The sequence below is a fragment of the Peromyscus maniculatus genome, chromosome 5, assembly GCF_049852395.1.
Source record: "Peromyscus maniculatus bairdii isolate BWxNUB_F1_BW_parent chromosome 5, HU_Pman_BW_mat_3.1, whole genome shotgun sequence".
Taxonomy (NCBI): domain Eukaryota; kingdom Metazoa; phylum Chordata; class Mammalia; order Rodentia; family Cricetidae; genus Peromyscus; species Peromyscus maniculatus.
The window spans coordinates 121,403,012-121,424,760 of record NC_134856.1 but is presented as its reverse complement, the minus strand read 5'-3'; the positions used below and the strand labels follow the sequence as shown (position 1 = coordinate 121,424,760).

The 21,749-nt window shown below is 42.1% G+C and overlaps 1 long non-coding RNA gene and 1 pseudogene across 1 annotated transcript; both read right to left on the bottom strand.

Annotated features, from left to right (window-relative positions):
* Positions 1–247: 247 nt before the first annotated feature.
* Positions 248–15,710, bottom strand: LOC143273473 (uncharacterized). The gene is made up of 3 exons (XR_013051589.1): positions 15,551–15,710; positions 8,927–9,014; positions 248–601 (listed from the first exon to the last, which is right to left on the bottom strand). It is a non-coding gene; the product is annotated as an uncharacterized LOC143273473 (long non-coding RNA).
* LOC121829846 (small ribosomal subunit protein eS10 pseudogene) lies at positions 12,306–13,649 on the bottom strand (annotated as a pseudogene).
* Positions 15,711–21,749: the final 6,039 nt, after the last annotated feature.

The following is a 21,749-nucleotide window of genomic DNA, read 5'->3' as shown; positions in this document are numbered from 1 at the left end:
AAAATAACTTAGAAGCTGTATTGGCCACTGTGACAGTTAGTTTTATTGTCAATGTGACACAGTCTAGCTAGAATCACACGTGTCTTGATTAGGGGTTGTCTAGACGAGGTTGGTGTTCTGGGTGTCCCGCCAAACCAGCATGCCATTAGGATGTGCTGAAGGAGGTGAAGGCAGAAGGATCACGACTTCAAGGCCATGGAAGGGTGCTGCTTACTAACTTGTTTTATGCAAAACCCATGAGAGTCTGTTTAAGGGGCATCAAGGATTTATTAAGATATGAAATGGGTAAAAACACACTCACAGATACAGAACCAAGTAAACAGCCATCGTTGTCCTCCGTTCTACCCAGGAGTGAATGGATTCGGCTGTCTGGTCTCTGATCACCCCAAGAGAATGACCACGACTCCTCTTCAGATTGTGAGCAGTCATATAATCCGCCCAAAGGCTGAGCCCTAAGTCTGGTACTCTAAAGCTATTGGCAGAATAAATACCCACACCAGGTTGGCCTGTAAGCATGTCTTCCATGATCACCTTGGTTACGTTAGCTGATGCAGGAAGGCTCAGACTAAAGGTGAGCGGCACCATTCCTGTGGTTTGCATCCTGGAATGTATAAAAGAGGAGAAAATGAGCTGAGTCAGGCAAGCATGGCACACATTACTTGTCTCTTTGTTCTCATCTGGGTGGAACTAGATGTGAAGAGTTCTTGCCTTGACTTCCTCACAATGGCAGATGTAACTGTACCTTCTCCATAGTGATGGACTATATAACTCCATCTTCCCCACAGTGATAGACTGTGAGGTGAGTCAACTCCTTCTTAGAGATGCTTTCTGTTGGAGTATTTTATCACACAGAAATAAAATGAAACTTTAACAGCTACCAAGCCATATCATAAGTAGAAAGACTGTTTTAGTCCTGAATTGGATCCAATCTAAAATTTCCAGCATTAGAAGCCATTTTCATGTTCTGTTTGTTTTGATTACTATAAGAGAACACATATTCTTAAAATAAACTTTATTATAAAATAATTTACAAATAAATAAACATCACACACCAAAATTAACCAGACCTAAACTCTATAAATCTCAATGAACTATGTAGTTAGAAAAGTCATTCTGAGGCTATGGAGCTTCACACTGGATTTTATACTTTCACTATTGATTATATTTTTTATGAACTTCTGTACTACCAAACCTGAAAAATCCATAACAGAATTGGAAAAACAATTAGCTTCATATCCTATTAGCCAGCTCATGATCATTACCTGCATACAGTCCTTCCTCACTGCCTAATCTGTAGTCTTTCTTGTTCTCTTTTCTACACGTTATACTGTACCCACATTTAGACTTATTTACATATATGCATATATTATTGTCCAAATACCACATATATTACTTTACATCAATTTTATTTACCCAATTGGAAATCAAATAAAGTAGATAAGTATTATAGAGTATTATAAGCGGAAGTATTTAACATTCATGTGCCCTTTTCTCTTTCATTCTCTTGCCTTTGCATGTTTTCTCTCAGCTTCCACAGTTACTTTTCCCATGTGTGGATTAGATAATCTCTACACTAATAGAGACTTTGTATACCTTGCTGACACTGCAGTTTTTGGAATGCATGACATGATATAAAAAACAACACTAAAAAATAATAAAAACAAAATAAAACAACAACAAAAACTTGCTTATTCATGGCCAAGCTAACCAACAGAATTCAGCACCATGCCTTCTGAATGCACTCCATGTTTATAGGCTTGCTGAATTCATCTTCAGATTCCCAGGGTCTTGTCTCCCAAACTCCCCTAATGTTGTTGCCAGACTGTTTAAGTAGAATCCCTTTCAGAGCAACATTTATCATCCTCACTCAAATGAGTCTCAGCTCAATGCAGCGATGTAGATTAAAGCCAGAGTCCATAAAAAGAACTTCTCTTAAAGTTAAATGATCTGTACAGACAATAGAATAGGAAACTAATTGTTCTAGCAGTACAAAAATATGACTTCATGATTTTAGGAAAGATAGGGACTTCTGGTAATGGTTATTTCATATAAAGTGGGAGATTTATTATTTAAGGAAAATCCTCATTTTTATTTATTCAAAGATTATGGAGTAAGACTATTTTCATTATTACTATTTTATTGACTTTGAGAGGTATATTTTTGTTAATGTCATATAAAAACTTTTTGCAAACTAAACTATTGAATTGTGTATTTTGTCCACATAATACAAAAATAATCAGTAAATTTAAATGAGTGAAGGCAATAGCTTATCAATTATTTGATGAACTTAATTGGTTATTTGAATTATTTCATCAATTCAGCCAGTAATATATACGTTCACTGACTTAGAATGGTCATCACACTTCTCAGTAGACTGACTGAGACACATCAACCCTTTAGTGGGAGGGAGTATAATTACTGATGTGGTGTTTCTCACACGTTAGAGCATCTAGTTCCCTGGATGTGAGGATGATGAACTGACTGTGAAGGACTGGGGAGAGAGGCACCATCCTTTATAGTTCAACCTCTTCCTATTGGAAAACATGGAGAGCTGGAGACAGAGCGAATTAGCTACAATTAACCAGAAGTGAATATGGCCTGAAGAGGGTAGCTACCTGGATGACTATGGCTCACCCAGATGTCTTTTGTCTCTTTGCAGTTCTTAGGGTAACTAAGGTCAGGAAAAATTGTTTCCCAGAATTCTCTGGGGTTTGTGTGCATTCTTCCTAGAACATGATGCTCTGGAACATTTTGGCTCAACTACTCAGCTCTGTGGGGGCAAAAACTCAGTGTGGTCTGACCCCCAAGTCCCTTGGCTGTGCTACAAAGTAGGGTAGGCCCTGGGTTTCTTTGCTGAGTCTTGAGATACTGATGTCTATGAATCCTATACTTTTGTGGATTTGCAAGTCATGGAATAGCATGACATGGCCTGGGATGGGAATACTTTGTCTCTCTCAGTCTTGAAAGTTTAGTATATACAAAATTTTTGACAGATAGTTTTGCGCAAATGCCTTGCCAGATCCAGAACCCTATTTTAAACCCTGAGGAGGTGTTTTGAGGTTTCTTCTGGGACCACTAAATGTTGCATGGCAGTCTACTTAAGAGGGCAAAGCTGCAGGGGTGGTAAGATTGCCCATAACTTCTGACTAAAGATTCCTGCTTTTCCACCACCCTCTGGTCCAGCATTTAGCTTCACCAGACACTCACATTCTCCTCCTAACTAAGAAAGGAGAGGTGGGCCCTCCCCAAATCTCTGAGTGTTTCTTTTATCTAATGCCACATGAGAATAGGTGGGGTCATCATGCCTGCAATATTCAAAGAAGGGACATCTCTTCACCTTCTGGGATGCCTGTTAACCTATGAGATTCATGATGGAAAAGCCATTTTTGATGATGTCATTTATTCAGGAGGCTACTTTATTCAGTGTGGGAGACTGAATCTACTGGCTGAAATGAGAGCACAGAGAGAAGGCTAAATTTATTCAGGTATGTTTCCAACCAGCAGATAATTGTCCAAATTTAGCAATTTCTTCCATGTGAAAAGCTCTAACTTGGGTTGGAATGAGGGAGAGCTGGAGACAAAGGAGGTAGTTAGAAGGTCTTGTATTCATTTGTCAGCACACTGGGCAAACATAACACAACTGTCCCAGTTGGCTTTAAGGGTCAACTTCACACAGCCTAGACTCACCCAATAAGAGAGTCTCACTTGAGGGTCTGTCCAGATTGTACTGACCTGTAGGCATGCCAGTGTGGGGTCATCTTGACTGTCAATTGATGTAGGAGGGCCCAGCTCAGGGTGGGTGGTACCATTCCCTGTGCAGGTGGTCATGGTCTGTGTAAGAAGGCTAGCTCAGCATGACCTTATGAGTGAAGCAAGAAACATCACTCCTCCATGGCTTCTGGTTCAAGTTCTTTCTTGAGTTCCTGCCCTGATGTGAGTTCCATCCCTCAGTGACTTATATGTCTAGATGCATAAGCCAAATAAACCTTCTTCTGCTCACGTGTGTGTTGGTCAGTGTTCTGTCACAGAAATAGAAAGCATATTAGAACAATAATACTCTTCAGTGAATGTTGAGCTAGTTTCACCAGATGCTTGCATCCTCCTGCTGCCTTCTATTCACCAGTCATTTCTGTTCCCTCTGTGTGTCAGACACTGTACCAGAAGTACAGAGCTTAGTTGAAAAGACAACATAGGAACAAATAATTATATGGCAGCATATAATTATTATAATAAAGTATATGGAAAAGGCCCTGTGAAAACAGAGAACAGAGGATGGACTGCTTAGGATGCTTGGAATCTTTCATAGAGGAGGCATTGTGTGAGTTCAGTCTTGAAAAGGGGGTTGGGCCAGAGTAACCTTCCAAAGAGCCATGAACACCTTGGGAAGCAGGAAGATAACTTATGTGTGTATGAGCTGCTACTAGTTTTCATTTGACAAGGTGAGATAGGGAGAGGAAATTAGAGGTAAATGAGAAAGAAGGCATTAAATAAAAACTTGGGAAAATCAAGTGTGGGATTTAGAGCCCTGTTCTAAAGACAGCCCTGCTACTTCCTGCATCGATGACTTGGGGTGAAGGTCTAGGCCTCAGTTTCCCCACAGGTTGACAAAGGAGGAGTGAGAACCATGGACATCCTTGTTTTTATCATTGACAGCATGGTGCTGTGATCTATCTTTCTGTATGCCGTGAATATGTGTCATTATGATTGGTTAATAAAGAAGCTGCTCTGGCCTATGGCAAGTCAGGTTATAGGCAGGCAGGAAATCTAAGAGAGAACAGGAAGAAGAAAGGCAGAGGCAGAGAGATGCCAGCCACCACCGAAGGAGCATGAAGATGCCACACATGGCAAAACACAAATGAATAGAAATGGGTTAATTTAAGATATAAAATCTAGCTAGCAAGAGGCCTGCTGTAGGCCATACAGTTTGTAAATAATATTAAGCCTCTGCATGGTTATTGTATAAGTGGCTGTGGGACCACGGGGCTGGCAGGACCAGAGAAAACTTTCAACGACAGCATGGAGCTACACCAAAGTTTGGTTTGGATGTGCAATGCACAGCAGAGTATGAAAACATCAGGCTGGGGAGATGACTCAGTGGGTAAAGTGTTTGCAGTGAGCAAGAGGAGATGTGTGAACAGCTGGATCTGGCAGTGTGTCCCTGTTATCCTAGCACTGGGGAGGTAGAAGCAGCTCCTTGGAGCTTGCTGGCTGTTCAGCTTAGCCCAGAAGATGAGCTCCAAGTTTGGTGGGAAACTGTTTCAAAACGCAAGGGAGACAGTGATCAGAGAAGGCTCTCAAGAGCCACCCCCTTTGAACATACAAGCATGTACTTGTAAACACACGTACACAGACAGAAAGGGGAGATGGAGGGAGAGGGAGAAGAGAGGAGAGAGAGAGAAGAAGGAAGAGAGAGAGACACAGAGACATAGAGACACACAGAGAGAGAATTTAAAAGGAAGAAAAGAAAAACTTTATTACTTATAGGTTTGACAGGGAGATGTCCCCTATAGATAGATCCAGGTGTTTCAGTGCTTGGTTCTAGCTGATGGGCTGTTTGGGATTATGACACTTCTAGGGGTGCAGCCTTGCTGGAGGAGGTATGTGCCTAGGGGCAGGCTTTGAGACTTTATAGCCTTGCCTCCCTTTGAGAGTGTCATGTTTGCTGTTGAGGATGTGATCTCCCAGCTTCTTGCTCCAGCTACCTACTGCCATGCCTCCCGTGACATTATAGACTCACCCTCTGAAACTGTAAACTCAAATAAACTCTTCCATAAGTTGCTTTTGGTTGTGATGTTTCATCACAGCAGCAAAGTAACTCATGCCGAAGTAGGTTCCAGAGCCTGGGCTTTTGCAGTGAGGAACTGAACATACTGGTTTTTGGAAGCATGTGGAAGGTTTTGGAACTTTGGACTGGAGAAGCATTTGAATACGGAAAGCACAACTTAATAAGCCATGGGGGTCTAGGGGGGTCTGTTAGGCAGGAGTGCTGAGAGTAAAGTGGAATGTAACTCCCAGATCAAGAGGTTTCAGAGGCACGCAAGGACCTTAACAGCAATTAGGCCAGAGACCATTCTTGTGAGAGTTTGGCAAAAAATCTGGTTGTCTTCTGCCCATGTCCTAAGAACTTGCCCATCTTAGTTTGGGTTTCTATTGCTGTGAAGAGACACCATGACCATAGCAACTCTTATAAAGGAAAACATTTAACTGGGGCAGGCTTACACTTTCAGAGGTTTAGTCCATTGTTGCCATGGTGGGAAGCATGGAGGCAGGCAGACATGGTGCTGGAGGAGTAGCTGAGAGTTCTACATCTGGGTGGGCAGGCAGCAGGAAGAGTCTGCCACACTGGGCCTGGCTTGAGCATCTGAGACCTCCAAGCCCACCCCCAGCGACACGCTTCTTCCAGTAATGCCACATCTACTCCAACAAGGCCACACCTCATGAAAGTGCCAGTCCCTACCAGCCTATGGGGCCATTTCCATTCAAACTATCACATTGCCCAAGGCTAAATTAAAAAGTAATAGACTACTTTCTTTGGCAGAGGGACTTTCAGGAGAGCCTAACATTGAGTCTGTGGCATGAATGTTACTGATCACTCTTAGGCAGATCTACATGGAAAAAGAGCAACTGGGGCCAAAAGAAATGCAAAATATATTGTTCAGAGAAAATGTGTTAGGAAGCTTAGTGCTACAGCCCAGGCCTGTGCTGGAAGAGAGGCTGTAATTGTTCAGGAGACTAGCTCCATGAAGGAGAGGCCTCCTTCCTATATTGGAACCAACCATGAGAGGGCATTTTAGGAAAAGACTACCCCACCAGCAAAGCTTTGAACTTGTGAAGTCAGGAGGCCTAAAGGGATGTTTTGCTCCCATAAAGCTACTGCTGCAAATATGGTCCAAAGGTCATCCCTCGCAGACAGCCAGACTGGGCAGTGTTGTCCACATGCTCTTGGCTTTGGAGGCATGAAAGACGCAAGAGTGAGGGGGTAGTGGATTCTTCTTCCATGATTTCAGACAAATGCTGAGGCCAGGAAATTTGTGTGCAGGGGGAGTCCCTTCATAAAGGCCCTGAGAGGGTAGGAGGCCTTGAGAGGCCATTGCGTGAAGCTGTGAAGGTGAAGCCTGGGTTACAATGGAGACCATAAGATGTTGGAGGTGCCAAAGCTGTGGGACATCTCCCAAGGATAGCCGCATACAGGGAGTTGTGTGTGGTTTACACTGTATGTGGAGAGAGGAAAGGGTGGGGAAGTCTCTAGATTTAGTTACTAAAGAGAGGAAGTCCCCTCCCCCACAGATGAAAGTGGTGCCGTTCTGTGGGTTGGGGTCCCAGATGGAAAGAAAAGAAGAACGTGAGATGAACCCAGGCATTCTCCACTCTACTTCCTGACTGTAGACATGATGTGGCAGCCTCTCCCCATCCTGCCGCCATACCTTCCTCGTCATGGTGGACTATGGTCCCCACCTGTGAATCGAAAGAAACCCCTTTGTTCCTTCAAGTTATTTTTGTCAACTATTTTATTGCAATTATAAGACAGGTAAATGATACATCTGGCTAAGATGGAATACATTTCCTCTAAGTGTTATCTGAGGTACTACAGTTTGGATGGTACCTTCAAAGGCCCATGTGCTAAAAGCACACAGCCATTGTTGAATTACCCAGTCCCTACAGTGTGAGCCAGTCTAATAGATCCTCTTTTATAATATGCATTTGTTCTATTCATCTTTCCCTCTAGAGAATCCAATACAGAGTCTGTGAAAATCTGTGTGTGGCAAGGAACAACAGCATTAGAAAGCAGCAAGGGCAATGGACAAATGGGCATCCCAGGAGTAGAGTTAGGGATGATACATGGATAATGAAGGGACACAATGGCAAACAATGGTTTCAGTTTGGGAAACAGGAGAATCGAGATATCCGTGACATGCGCAGCAGGCAGTTGGTGGATGCAAGGAAGAGGATTTAAAACTATGGCCTGGGACCACAATGGAACTGGAATCTGAAGTGAGGCAGAGAGGAGGTGACTGAAGATGTCCACAGACTGGGCATTGTGCAGGGGTCAGAACTGCATGTAAAAAGACAAGCAAACCAATGCTTCGAATTCCCTGCTGTCAGAGTCATACACACACTGCCGATGACTGTGGTAAGACAAGACAGAAAATGGCTAGCACAGCCAGTGGGGGGTCAGGGATCGGGCGTCATCACCCAGAAGGAAGGGAGACCATTGGAGAGGGAATGGTCAACCAGGGGCACAGATGGGAAGTGTGCTCCAGGCTGGGGAGGGGCTAGGGTTAGATTTGCTGGGAGTTGAGACGGGAGATAGACAGGAAGAGAGCACTGTGAAACATCACATCAATACCGAGAAGAGACAGAGAAGGAAGTGTGGGGTCAAGGAAGAAGAGCAGAAAGGTGAAACAGGCAATCCTGCGTGTTTTGAAAGTCATACCCAGAGCAACCCAACTGTTTAGGGAGAAGGGTGTATCGTATAAACCCTATTCTCACTCCATCTGCTTCATCTGTATGAGGGGGTGTTTGATGAAGATAGATCTCGGAGCTCTCTCCAGCAGTTCTGGGGTGCCCTCTGACTCACCAACACTGTGAAGCTGTCTTTCTTCTTTGGATCATGTTGAATAATTAATTATTGTGTGTGTGTGTGTGTGTGTGTGTGTGTGTGTGTGTTTATCTAGATATAAACATATGTGTGCCACACGGTGGATGTCAAAGGACAACTTTGTAGCTCCGATTCGCTCCTTCCATTTTTATGTAAGTTCCGGGGGTTGAACTCAGATTTGCCAGGATTTTTTAGCAAGCCCCTTCACCCACTGAGCCACCTTGTTGGCCCTCATGCTGAACAATTTATTCTGTTATTCATTAGCATCTAATTGGAAGTGTTATGACCCAGAGGAGGTAATAGACGTCCTCATGGGTGCTGACTTACTCTGGGGCATACTTAGTTCATCCACTGGAGAGCACTTCCTCGTTCTAGCTCCCCAGGGACTCCATCCAGTGGTCAGGTCATTGGCTGCCTGGAGTGGGAGGGACACACAAATATTTATAAAGGTCATGTCGGAAAATATTCTAAAACCATTGAACTGCAAAGCATGTGTTTAGCATTTCTGATGCTTGGAATGGAAAAGACACTTTTATTCATCTTTATTCTTCCTGGAGTCTAACTAACTCCCTTTATCCCTCAGAGAACTTCTGCAGAGTGATGAATAACAAGGGTTTGCTCACAAGGGGCTTGCAACCCACCCCTTGCGATTTAGATGAACGTTGGATTGCATCCCAATATTCTTAAATAAACAATCCAACCCGCAGCACCACTGGAGCAGGACTTCTGTTAGCTGCCTTTGCAAACTTTCTAAATGTCTGGGGAGTCAGAGGTGGTGACTTATGAACTGCCAGGATCTGAGTCACGGTGTATTTTGGGGGATTCCCTGGGAGGTGTACCTTTAATAGTAGCTACCAAGTGTCGGAAAGATGCTGCAATCCCCCTTGCCATGGCTGCTCTAGTTTACTTCCCGGGTGAAATGGCAGGAGAAAGGAGAACTGTTCTATGTTTACCAGTAGACAGTGAACTCTAAGAGGCTAAGCTCAATTCCGACTTTATGTGGAACTCAGGCTTCTGGATGTGAGCGGGCTCTGCACGTCAGCTGGGTTCATTGGATGTGTGTTGCATCTGTACCTGCTGCCTAGGCAAGCAGGTTGCTTCTCCCTGGACTGCTTCCTGATTCTAGTATCTCTCTTTTCCAGTTGAAAGGGTCTTTCTGGTCTGTCACAGAAACTCCAGTGATGTCCAGAGAGTTTCAGGGTAGGCGTGATGCTTTATAGTGATTATCAACTTGCCAGGGTCTAGAAAAACCTTGGAGACAAATCTCTGGCTATGTGTGGGAGGACTTCTGTAGGTTAGGTTAATTGAGGTACGGAGACTCACCCTAAATGTAGGTGGCCCTTTCCATGGGCTGGGATCCCAGACTGCATGCAAAGAGGAAGCAAGATGAGCATTCGTCACTTTCTGCTTTCTGATTGTGTGTGCAACATGACCAGCTGCTTCATGCCCCCGCTGCACACATTCCCCGCCATGATGAACTGGGAACCAAAATCAATCTTTCCTTTTTTAAGTTGTCTTTGTCAAATAGTTTCTCCCAGCAGTTAGCCGAGTAATTAAGGCAGGAGGCCTCCCAAGCCCCGAGTGACCAGATGCATCTCCAAAGACTCATCCTCTGCAACCCTTCCCGAGTTTACTGAAACTCATTTGTTTGGTGTTTTGAGCGATACTTGCCCTTCGTGCTTCTACCCTGGTCAGTTTCTTCACTCTTGTCTGCAGCCACCTCTGTGGCTCACTCCCTTCATGTCTAAGCCCCCTGCTGCTGTCTGTGAGTCGAGGTTAAGACGGTGGGCGTGTCAGACGCCAGTGTTCAGGATGGTATATGAGAATACTGGAGGCTGGGTGGCTTACACACAACTGGAATATATATATATATATATATATATATATATATATATATATATATATATATATATATATATATATATATATCACAGTTCTGGAGGCTAGGAAGTGTTAAATGAAGGTGGCCACAGATTCAGTTGTCTGGTGAGGGTTTTTTTCCTGGTTCATACACAGTATTTCTTCCTGTGTCCTCAGATGGAGAAATGGCAAGGCAGCCATCTGCCTTTCTTTTCTTTTCTTGCTTTTTTTTTTGTTTGTTTTTTTTGAGACAGGGTTTCTCTGTGTAGTTTTGCTACCTGTCCTGGATCTCACTCTGTAGGCCAGGCTGGCCTTGAACTCACAGAGATCTGCCTGACTTTGCCTCCCAAATGCTGGGATTAAGGATGTGTACCACCTGGCAAGGCAGCCATCTTTCTAGGATTCCTTTTATAAGCACACACATCCCATCCACAAGGGCTTTCTCAGTAACTAATTACCACCCAAAGGCCCCGCTTTCAAATACCATTACCCTGAGAGTTAAGATTTCAGCATAGGGTCCTTGGAAGGACACAAACACGGGACCATACAGCACAAGGTTGAGCCAAGGCTCTGCAGAATTGGCAAAGCCAGCCTTCCTCAGTTCTGATGTCTTGTCAAGCCTTCGTCCTGCCCCCACAACCCAATCAAAACTTAATTTTATGTCCCATATGTGAATAGCATTTTATAAAGAAGCTTTCTCTAATGTGTGTATGGAGCGATGGTACATTCTTTAGATTACACGCTCATTCTTGGAGCTTCACAAAAATTATTCACATATTAAAAGGCTTTGGGAAGTGCTGTGGTCTAGAAACTCGTCTAATTTGAGTTAAGTATTTCCAAACAAAGCAAAACACAAACTTATTTTTTTTAACCACATAATCCTTTTTTCAGTAAGATCTATTTAAATCCCCAAATGAAGCTACTATTTAATGGAACACATTAAAGCAGCACAATTGGGGAGCATTAAAATTCCTTCCCGGTCCTGTTGACTGAAGGTGTTAACCTTCCATGCGTGGGCATTCCTGAGCCCCAGACCTGCCCTGTCCCAGAATCTGTGGGCACAGCCTCTGCAGAGCTGAGGCAGGCCTTGTTGCCTTTGCCTGCCTTGCATCAATGTCCCTTTTTTTTGCTAATAGCATTTAATTTTCTGAGAAAATTAAACTTGAGAGGCTGAACTATGCTCCTCCAAAGTTCACATGCTAGAGTCCTTAAGACCTCAGGGTGTGACTGTATATAATGTGACTGTATTTATATATATGTATATGTATTATACATAAAATGTAATATTATACATAATATATATTAAAATAGTATGTGTATATATGTATACGTATATGCATCTTACTCTGATTGAGGTGAGTAAATTAAAGAAAGGTTAGTACAGTAGACCCTGATATGACTTGATGCACAGACCATGTGAGGTCTCAGGGAGAAGATGACTATGGACATGCCAGGAGCAAGGGCTTAGAATAAGCCAACTTCATTGATGTCTTGAACTCAAACTCATAGTTTCCAGAATCATGAGGAAATAGATATTTGGTGTTAAATTACCTAGTTTGTGGTACCTTGTTTTGATAGCCACTATTAATTAGTATATCAGGTCCAAGTGAGGCTGATCCCATTGCATGGGTCCCTAAGTAGGAACCAGACAGGTGTGAGTCAGCTATTATTATAACCACAGTGTTTGGCTATGCTTTGCCAATGAGAAATAAGCCATGTGGTACATTCCCTATTTTATTTCTTTCTGTCATTTTCCTTTTCCTCTCTCTCTCTCTCTCTCTCTCTCTCTCTCTCTCTCTCTCTCTCTCTCTCTCTCTCTCTCTCTCTCTGTATGTGTGTGTGTATGATCTGTGTGTGAGTTCAGGCATACAGGCACCGAGTAGGTATATGGAGGTTTGAGGGACAACCTCAGGTGTTAGGCTTTGCCTTTCACCTCATTTGAACAGGGTCTCTCATTCACTGCTGCATACACCAGGCTAGATGGTCTGTTTTTGCCTCCCATCTCACTGTAGGAACACAGGGGATACAGACGATCGTTACTGCATGTGGCTTTATATGGGTATTGGAGTCTGAACTCAGGTCCTCACACTTGTGTGGCAAATGCTTTTCAGACCCACGGAGCCATCTCCCCAGCCCTGTCTCCACTTTTTTTTTTTTTTAAATTACAAATCTATTGAACACAAAACAATCTCCTCCAACTTCACTGGGGTGGCTGACCACGTCCACGACCACAGCCACCTCTGAACAGGAACTCCTCCATTGTTGAGCCTACCCCTGCGTTGGCATTCCACAGAGCTCCTTCTCGGTGTCTCTTTTAGTCTCCCTTCATGAGTCTTGTAGTTTCCTCCCCTCTGCTCTTTTAAGCCCAGCCTGCTGATCTCAGGGTGATTGAAGGGCAGGGTGGCAGGCATGACATTGGGAGGCAGAGATACTGGATGCCCTCCTTGGTAAGGTACCAGTGGAAATGTCACCAGGCAAATTGTTCCTTCCTGTGGCCCTGAGACTGGAGAGACTGAGTGCTTGCTCTTCATGACTTGAAGATAGAGTACATTCTTGTCTGCCAGCTCCGGGTGTTTGGGGATGTGGACATTATTGTTATTATTATTATTTTTTTGCCACAGTCACTCCTCCCTTAAAAGTGATGACATCTAGGTCATAGATGTCAGTCTGGTTCTTCTCGGGCATCAGCATCTCAGGGGCTGCTGTGTCTGAGGCCAAGGCTTTCCCAGAAGGGGAAAGACCTGTGCCCCCATCCCCTAATTTCTTATACCACTGGAGAGAGGCATCCTCATTCTCCCAATGTTTATGATGTTACTCGGGTAGGAAGCTACCGACAGTCACCTGACACCACAAGAAGAGTTGGCCTCCCTGAGAACAGAGTCAAAATAGTCAGGCTAATGAGAGTAATGGACTTGGATCACTGATCTTTTGGGCACTCGATTCTAGTCACGCTTGCATTTTTTTACGGCATGAAAATGTCCAAGGTACCCCTGAAATTTTTATGCTGTGAGTCATTGTCTTCTACCTCTCTCTGTCTCTGTCTCTTTCTATAAACATATATATTCAATAAATATATCTTTAGATATTTATTAATATATGGCATATTAATAAATGATAAATAAATGCATCAATAATATAAAACACATCAGTTATTAATATAGCATACATTTATTATATATTATATCATTATTATATTATATAAATATAAATATATGATTACATATTAACCATATATTAATTAACATATAACTATATAAGATTAGTAATATTAATGTATCATATTACATTATATATCAACATATAACAATGTAATATTATAATATTATGCAATATCATAATCAATATAATATAATATGATATATGATATGATATGACATGACATAATATAATATAATATAATATAATATAATATAATATAATATAATATAATGATATAGTGGGTAGCCATTCCAGCTTTGATCTGGAAGTTCCAACCTCCATTGAGGCTTCAGCAACTGTCACGCCTACAAGGCAGGGCCAAGGGAGGCACCTGGAGACCCGAGATCTGGATGGGCCAGCACTCTCTCTGTTCCAGGACCCTGAACGGTGGAGGTGGACCAAGCAGAGCTCCAGAGAACACCGCGGGACTGTGATACACCTTCCCCAGACCCCTCGACCTACCTATCCCTTCATTTGTAAGTTACACCATTAAATAAATCTCCTTTTAACTACATGGAGTGGCCTTGTACCAATCTACACATGGTAAAATCTCACTGTCTAACATCTATTTCTCTATCAATCAAGAAAAGTTGTGGTTCCAATTCAATTATAAGCCAAGCTGGCTTTGGAGATGGAATTGGCTCACTCCTTCTCTAAACCCAAACATATTGCTAAAAGAAAAGGTTGAGAGATTCTTCAGTCCCATATCAGAAGAGCCCTCTGGTGTGGGACAGAAAAAAACTAATAAAAAGGGACCATTGTCTTCAAGATTCTAACTCTCTCCATGCTTACTCTTGATTTCTCAGAATCCTTTCTTACATGACATTTCCTCTTTAAATCCAAACTTCCCATTTTGATAACAAATAAGTTTTTCCAATAGCAATCTTGAAAGTCACCAGAAGGAAGATGGGGCCCCAACAACAACAACTCTACCCAATCCAGAATGATGCCATGGTAATCATCATCATACTACACTTATTGCCAGAATTTCAGACAATCTTACCCATTACTCTAAAACTTGCTGCAGAATCTACAGTTATTCTAACTGAGATTTCACTATCTGAGCTTTCTCACAGTACCCAACAGAGATACCATCACCTCCTAAACAGCGGGAAGCAATTCTAAGAAAACAATGCCCCTTCTCCCTAAGGTTTCATATTTCTCAGGGCTATGGATGATGGATATAGGGTTGGGGGTGGAAGAAAATATTAGACTCAGTATTCTAAAAAAAAAAAAGGAAAAGAAGAAATGGAATGGATAGTTATAAGATATTATGGTAGATTATTGTATATACTAGTAAACAAATTTAGTAAAATAGCAGCCTTAGATAATTTGCACTGTTATGGATTCTTATATGTTGATACAAATGTAAACTATTTTTATATTCATGTTTAAGATAATTTGTATATTGATACAAATACAGAACTATATTTGTTATAATGTATATATATTTCTACTTATTTGAAATATTTTTATATTGATACAAATGTAAATTTATATCTGTCATACATTATGTATGTTCTACTTCTGTTTAGGATATTTGGTATATTGATATATATTTAAGATTATTGTCATATTGTATATCACACTATATATTCCTATCTCTATTATAAATATCTTGTGTATTGTCACAATTTTGAAGTCATCGTTCTTTACCATACATTTGCTTATAGACTGTTTGCCTTGTTTACATGAAGCCTTAGTCCCTAGGTTATTTCGGTAGATAAGACTTATATATCTGTTTAGGATATTTGGTATATTGATATATATTTAAGATTATTGTCATATTGTATATCGCACTATATATTCCTATCTCTATTATAAATATCTTGTGTATTGTCACAATTTTGAAGTCATCGTTCTTTACCATACATTTGCTTATAGACTGTTTGCCTTGTTTACATGAAGCCTTAGTCCCTAGGTTATTTCGGTAGATAAGACTTATAGATTTATAGTCACCTATGCTTGTCATCTCTATAGTTACATTAGTTAGGTTATCCAGATTTACAGATACATAGGTCAGATGGACAGGTAATCTTCAAACACTTCATAGACCTAGAGAATATGGAATTTAAATAACTTAGAATTCTGTTGATGTGAGACACAATTGCTCCTGGCTGCACCAATTTGATCCCTAGAGAACGTTGGGCTTCTAAGACATTTCCATTTGAAAGTTTGTCTTTTTGGCACAAAATGGCCTACTGGGCAATGATCTTCCCTTGCCTCGACTGATGACAGTACAAATGCAATGCTGTCCTTTCTGGACATGCGGGACACAAGGAAAGCGACCACTGTACTCTGCCAAGACAGGGTAAGATGGTCTTTCAGAATTCCTGCTTCTGAAAATGGTCTGTCAGATACTCTAGGCCTGTAACCAATTTGAATGCACCAACAATGCTGAGAAACATTAGGTGACTGTCCAGGCTGTCAGCTGTCTTGGTCTACTCTTGCAAGATTCTTGAACGTTGCTTGCATCCATCTACCATTTCTCAGGTACCATTATATTCCTTCTCAGGTCTTGATGGGATTAAAGACTAACAGTTATAGTTACAACTATACATATATATAATCTTATATATATATATAATCTTAGATAGAACATATTAAGTATTAGATTCAGGTTCTTTAGGATAGGACACCTTTTGGAATGATGTTTGTAACATGCCATTTACCTATGCTCTATACTTCTCTGGATTTTAGTATGTGTTTCTTGCTTGATATTGTTCGCATTGGTTGTAGTTCCATCTTATCTAGGTCATTATCCCTCATTATTCCTGGACAATATTTGATAACCATTCCTTTGTATATAGTCTTGTATTAGGTTAGAACCTTCTTATTTAGACAAAAAGGGGGAGATGTAGTGGATAGTCATTCCAGCTTTGATCTGGAAGTTCCAAGCCCCATTGAGGCTTCGGCAACTGTCACGCCTACAAGGCGGAGCCAAGGGAGGCACCTGGGGACCCGAGATCTGGATGGACCAGCACTCTCTCTGTTCTGGGACCCTGAACGGTGGAGGTGGACCAAGCAGAGCTCCAGAGAACACCGCTGAACTGTGATACACCTTCCCCAGACCCCTCGACCTACCTATCCCTTAATTTGTAAGTTACGCCATTAAATAAATCTCCTTTTAACTATGTGGAGTGGCCTTAATAATTTCACCAATATAATATATTATATTATATTGATATATAATATAATTAATAATACAATGTGGTAATATAATATTTTATGTAATACTAAATGAATAAATAAAATATTAATAAACTTTATGTTATATTATATATAATATATCATATACAAATTATATATATATATATATATATATATATATATATATATATATATATATTGCTTTTTTTCCCCTGAGGTAGCTTGAGCTACACTAGAACTTCAAACTGCAATGTAGATGTTGTGAAAAGGTCTGGTTGTGACCTTGTTCTTCTTGCTGTACTAAATTCTATCTCAGAAAGAACAGTGTCCCAAGACAGAACTCTTAGGAGATCCCACTGGACGTGTTTGTTACAATCAGTACTGTCCTGTGTGTGTGGATCTGGGTTGGTCTCAAATGACTCCACCAACCAGCGGACAGCCAAGCAGGGAATTGTACCCATTTGCTTCACATTTATAGCAAATATTTGTTAAGTTGGGATGATGCCATAAATAATAAGTGGAGTTATCATTAAGGAAAACTTTTTGGAAAGCAGTTCTGAAGTAACCTATGGTAATCAGAATCACGCACAAATAACCCTTTGGGACCATTTTGCATAGTTTATATGATGAAGGGATATTTGAATTTAATCCAAACACCTCCATGGATACAAGGTTGTAGGGCACCAGAAGTTCCTCTAGAATATGAGTCCCTGCAGTGTGGTGCTAAGGAAACTGTCTATATTTTCCCAAGGTATCTGTGTGCTTCCAGCTACAGAAAAAAATATGATAATGTTTTTCTTCTTCATTCTTAGTCAGCCTGGATTTTCACCAAAGACGTGGATGGCAGAGAAGGTGCCCACGAGTCCTTCCGTGGTTTGGGCTGACCAGCGGGTGGTAGCGTGTGTACCGCTCACCACTTCTGAGTGCTGGCCATTTGCCATGGGGAAGTGCTAGGACTCTGTAGCAATGGCAGGTGCCTGCCAGCTTGACACACTGATAAGAGGAAGGTACACAGTAGTTATTTCAAAAGGAAGCTTGTTGGGATCCGATTTCTGGCTTGGGCTTACTACAAAAATGATGCTTAAAGTGCCAAGAGGAGAGTTTGTATAAATTTCCACTTTCCTAAGTTTTCCAAATGCATCTTCTAAGACTGATCCACTTTACATATTAATAGAAAGCAACCATGAACCAGAGTGAAATATTTGGGGACAGGCAGGTGGGGGTCTGAGCTGCTGGGGGCTTTGCTTATTTCTCAGAGGTTTTCTTTATGAATCTTCATGTTCTCATTTTTTTCCCTGCCTTCTGTGACAGAAGACATCTTACCTGGATTTCAAAAGAATCATCTCACAATCAAGAAACAGTATCTCAGGGTCTGGAGAAATGCTCAGGCCCAGGTTGAGGGCACTTGCAGCTCTTGCGGAGGACTGAAGTTGGGTCCCCAGCACCCACACTGGGCACCTCGCTGCCAGATTCTTTGTCAAACTATCTCGAGAACGGTCTGTAGCCCACTTACTGTTCAAATTTTTGTTTCCTTCTGAAGTCTATGGAGTTATGCCTCTACCCTCCTCATCACCTCCATACTACTGTCTCCCATCTCCTACCAGAATGGCCTGGGAAGCTCCATTTTCAGCATTTAACTGCTTTTCTAGTCCAAAGTTCCAAAGCCTTTCACGTTCCTCCAAACACAGCGGGTTCAGGTTCTCCACAGAGCCCCGGACTCCCACACCAGCTTCTCTGTCAGGTTTTGTTGTTGTTAGAGCATAACACCATGACCCAATGTGACATATGCAAGAAGGAGTTTAATTCGGCTGTGGTTCCAGAAGGGGAGTCGAATGGCTCATTCATTTAGCACCAATTTGTCCAGCGTCATCTGGGCACTCAGAGGCAATAAGTATAGGTAATAAATTCAGCATGAGATTAAAGTGATCAGAGATATAACACTGGCCAGAGAGCCTTCATCTCTTCAACTGTGGCTTTCTCATCTACCCAAGGGGACAATAGGAACTTCCTCCTGTGGCTCTTGAGAGTTGAGTGGTACTTGGGAAGGTGCTTAGCAAAGGCCTGGCCAGGTTTCAGCAACTGAAAAAACCTGGCCGTGATTCAGTCCAGTTTCAATCCATCAGAACATCCCTAGAGGATGGAGGTGGTCCATCCGCCCTGTTTCTGACTTGAGCTGCACAGGATATGCAGAACCAAGCAGCATTCGCCAGCCCTGAGCTTGATAACGATTTACTTACCTGAGACTCTCAGCTTCTCCCCTCTGCCTTCCTCTTTCTTCTGTTTCTTTCTCTCCTTTCCTCTCTTCCCCTTGCTTCTATCCCTAAGTCCTTTCTCCTTTTTATTATTTCCCCCTCCCTCCCTGCCTCCCTTCTTCTCTGCTGTTGAGATTGAACTTAAGGGCTTACACATGCTAAGCAAGTGTTCTTCCACTGAACCACAGCTCTAGATTGTCACCTCTAACCGTATTTCCTGTAAGGCACTTCACTCCTGTTCTCCACAACTCTGGAATTTTCTTCAGGAAATAAGATCATTTTGAACCTGTCTCTCTCTCCCCTTTCTCTACCTTTGGGAGGAGTGGCTGGCTCATAAACTCCAAGTTTTTTTTTATTCAGAAAATGCCCATTTGTCTACAGATAGTATTCACAAAGAGTTGCTTACAAATCTCTCATTAAATTGATAAAGCAATCTTTTGTGACTAAGTTCTACGGTTTCCCACTTGGCAGATGTTTGGAAGGAGTCTGGTGGAAGATCCACCTCAACTCCCCTCCCCTATCTCTTTCCCTAAACCCGCCCCTTCAAAGTTTGCCAAACACAGCTCCTCCCTTAGAGAGGCTCAAGACCACTCCCACAGGGCATATAAGCTGCATCCCAGAGAACAGTTCTTCCATCTCTCCTCCCGATCTCTTCTCTGAGAGGCCAGGGAATCGCCTGGGAATGCTTCACCCATTAGACCTGGGCTTTTCCAACTCGGTCTGATTCAGTTTGCTGCGTTGGCAGAGGGACCTTCAGGATGCAAACACTTATCAGCTGGTAGCTCTAATACAAGCAAAGCACCATTGACAATCTGTTGAAAAGCAAGTTTTCAAGTTGTGAGAAGGACTGCTCTTCTAGAATTGGATGGTCTTTGTCTTCGTATTTCAGTAGACACACTTTTATTTAGAGTGACTGCGGTCTTTGAGCCCAGATTCATGTAGTAAAGCAACAAACAAGGGTGGGGAAAGAATTCAATGCAGCCGTCCACTTCCTTTTGGTTGGGTGGATGCAAGGCCACAGGGATGCAGTGAACACAAGCTTCCTGGCCTGCTTGAGGTTGGGCAACTGGGAGAGACCAGGGTCTTACTCGGAATGAAGTATGAAAGGGTCAGAGCAGCCCTGTTACTTAATCCTAGAGAAGACCAATAAGACTAGGGTGTGGGAGCTTATCATCTCCCTGAGGCTGTAATAGCATGGAGAATTGTCCATGGTTACAGACCAGTGAGGTCGTTTCTTCCCTCTATCCTGGGATGCTGCTGGCCCTGCCCAGCCTAGGTCACTTCCCAGGGGTTAGGCTGACCATTGATCATTTCACTGACTACTCTTGAGCCTTTTGGACCAAAGTTTCTTCAACTATGGGTCATAACATCATATAGAGTTGTGTCACTAAATGTGAAGTTTGGGAATAATTGGCAATAGTGAAAAAGGTTTCTGAATAGGCATTCTTCACAAATTAATTAAAAAATTGAACATGCAGTGAATTCAAGGTGCTGCTGGCAGCACTCACCTGTGCTGCACGGCATGTAGCCTTGGTTATAACTTCAACGTATGTGAACTTTGCATTGTGGATGCTGCAATTCCAGTGAACACTGCCTCAAACACATAGGCTCAGAGTCAAGAATACTGCTATTAGGGACTGCAACTTTTCCTGTATGTGAAGTTTCCTGCTCTCATAGAAACATAATGGTTTAGTTATGGAAAACATTCAATTTTTTCCCTTCTATCACTCTTCAGCATGTATCTCATGAATGTATCTTTCAATTATGTTGTGTTAGACAAACAAATATACCCATCTACTAAATATGCAAATTTGCTCTTGTCTTTAAAAAGTGTAAGTGTAAGAAATGTTTAAAAGTAAGTTTTTCCTTCCTTCCTTCCTTCCTCCCTCCCTTCCTTCCTCCCTTCTCTCCTCCCTCCCTCCCTCCCTCCCTCCCTCCCTCCCTCCCTCCCTCCCTCCCTTCCTTCTGACAAGGTCTTACTATGTAGCCCCTGGGTGGTCTCGAACTTGCTATGTAGACCAAGCTGGCCTCAAACTTACAGAGTTCTCGAATTCTGGTGTTGAAGGTGTGTGCCACCGCATCTAGATTCTAATAAATTCTTTATTGTTTGTTATCAGCAAATGTTCAATCTGTATGCCTTTTTTGGTACCTATATACATCAAGGGTTTTATAAAAATTTCTCAGGCAAAAGGGATAATGTGTGAAAAGTGTTTAAGAAGCCCAATCCTAGACCGTGGGGTTCATGAGAAATTGGAATCTTTCCTAGCTGGGACCTTGGGAAGGTGGTTGGATCATGAGGTCTTTTACTCATCAATACAACTCTGGGAAATACCACAGCTAAAGACTTTTCTGCAGGCTCTGGTCAGGGCTCAGGTCACAGGCACAACATTCCAGCACTCCATTCTTTGTTATTTACAACAAAAAGTTGGATATGCCTTTTCTCTATGAATTTTTAACTCTCACTTGAGAACCCATGAATTATGGAAATTGGTCTGGTGTTTCTGACTATCATACAATAAATCTAACACAACGAATTTATGCCAAATCAAATAGTAGAAGGCACACTAAATGGGAACCCAGAGAACACAGGGCCCTGGGAATTAAGTGTTTAAGGATCAGAATTAATGGTAGAGAAAGCCTTGTCACAACGGCTTCTAACATTCACAGAAAAAGCAAAGGACCCTCTCTCT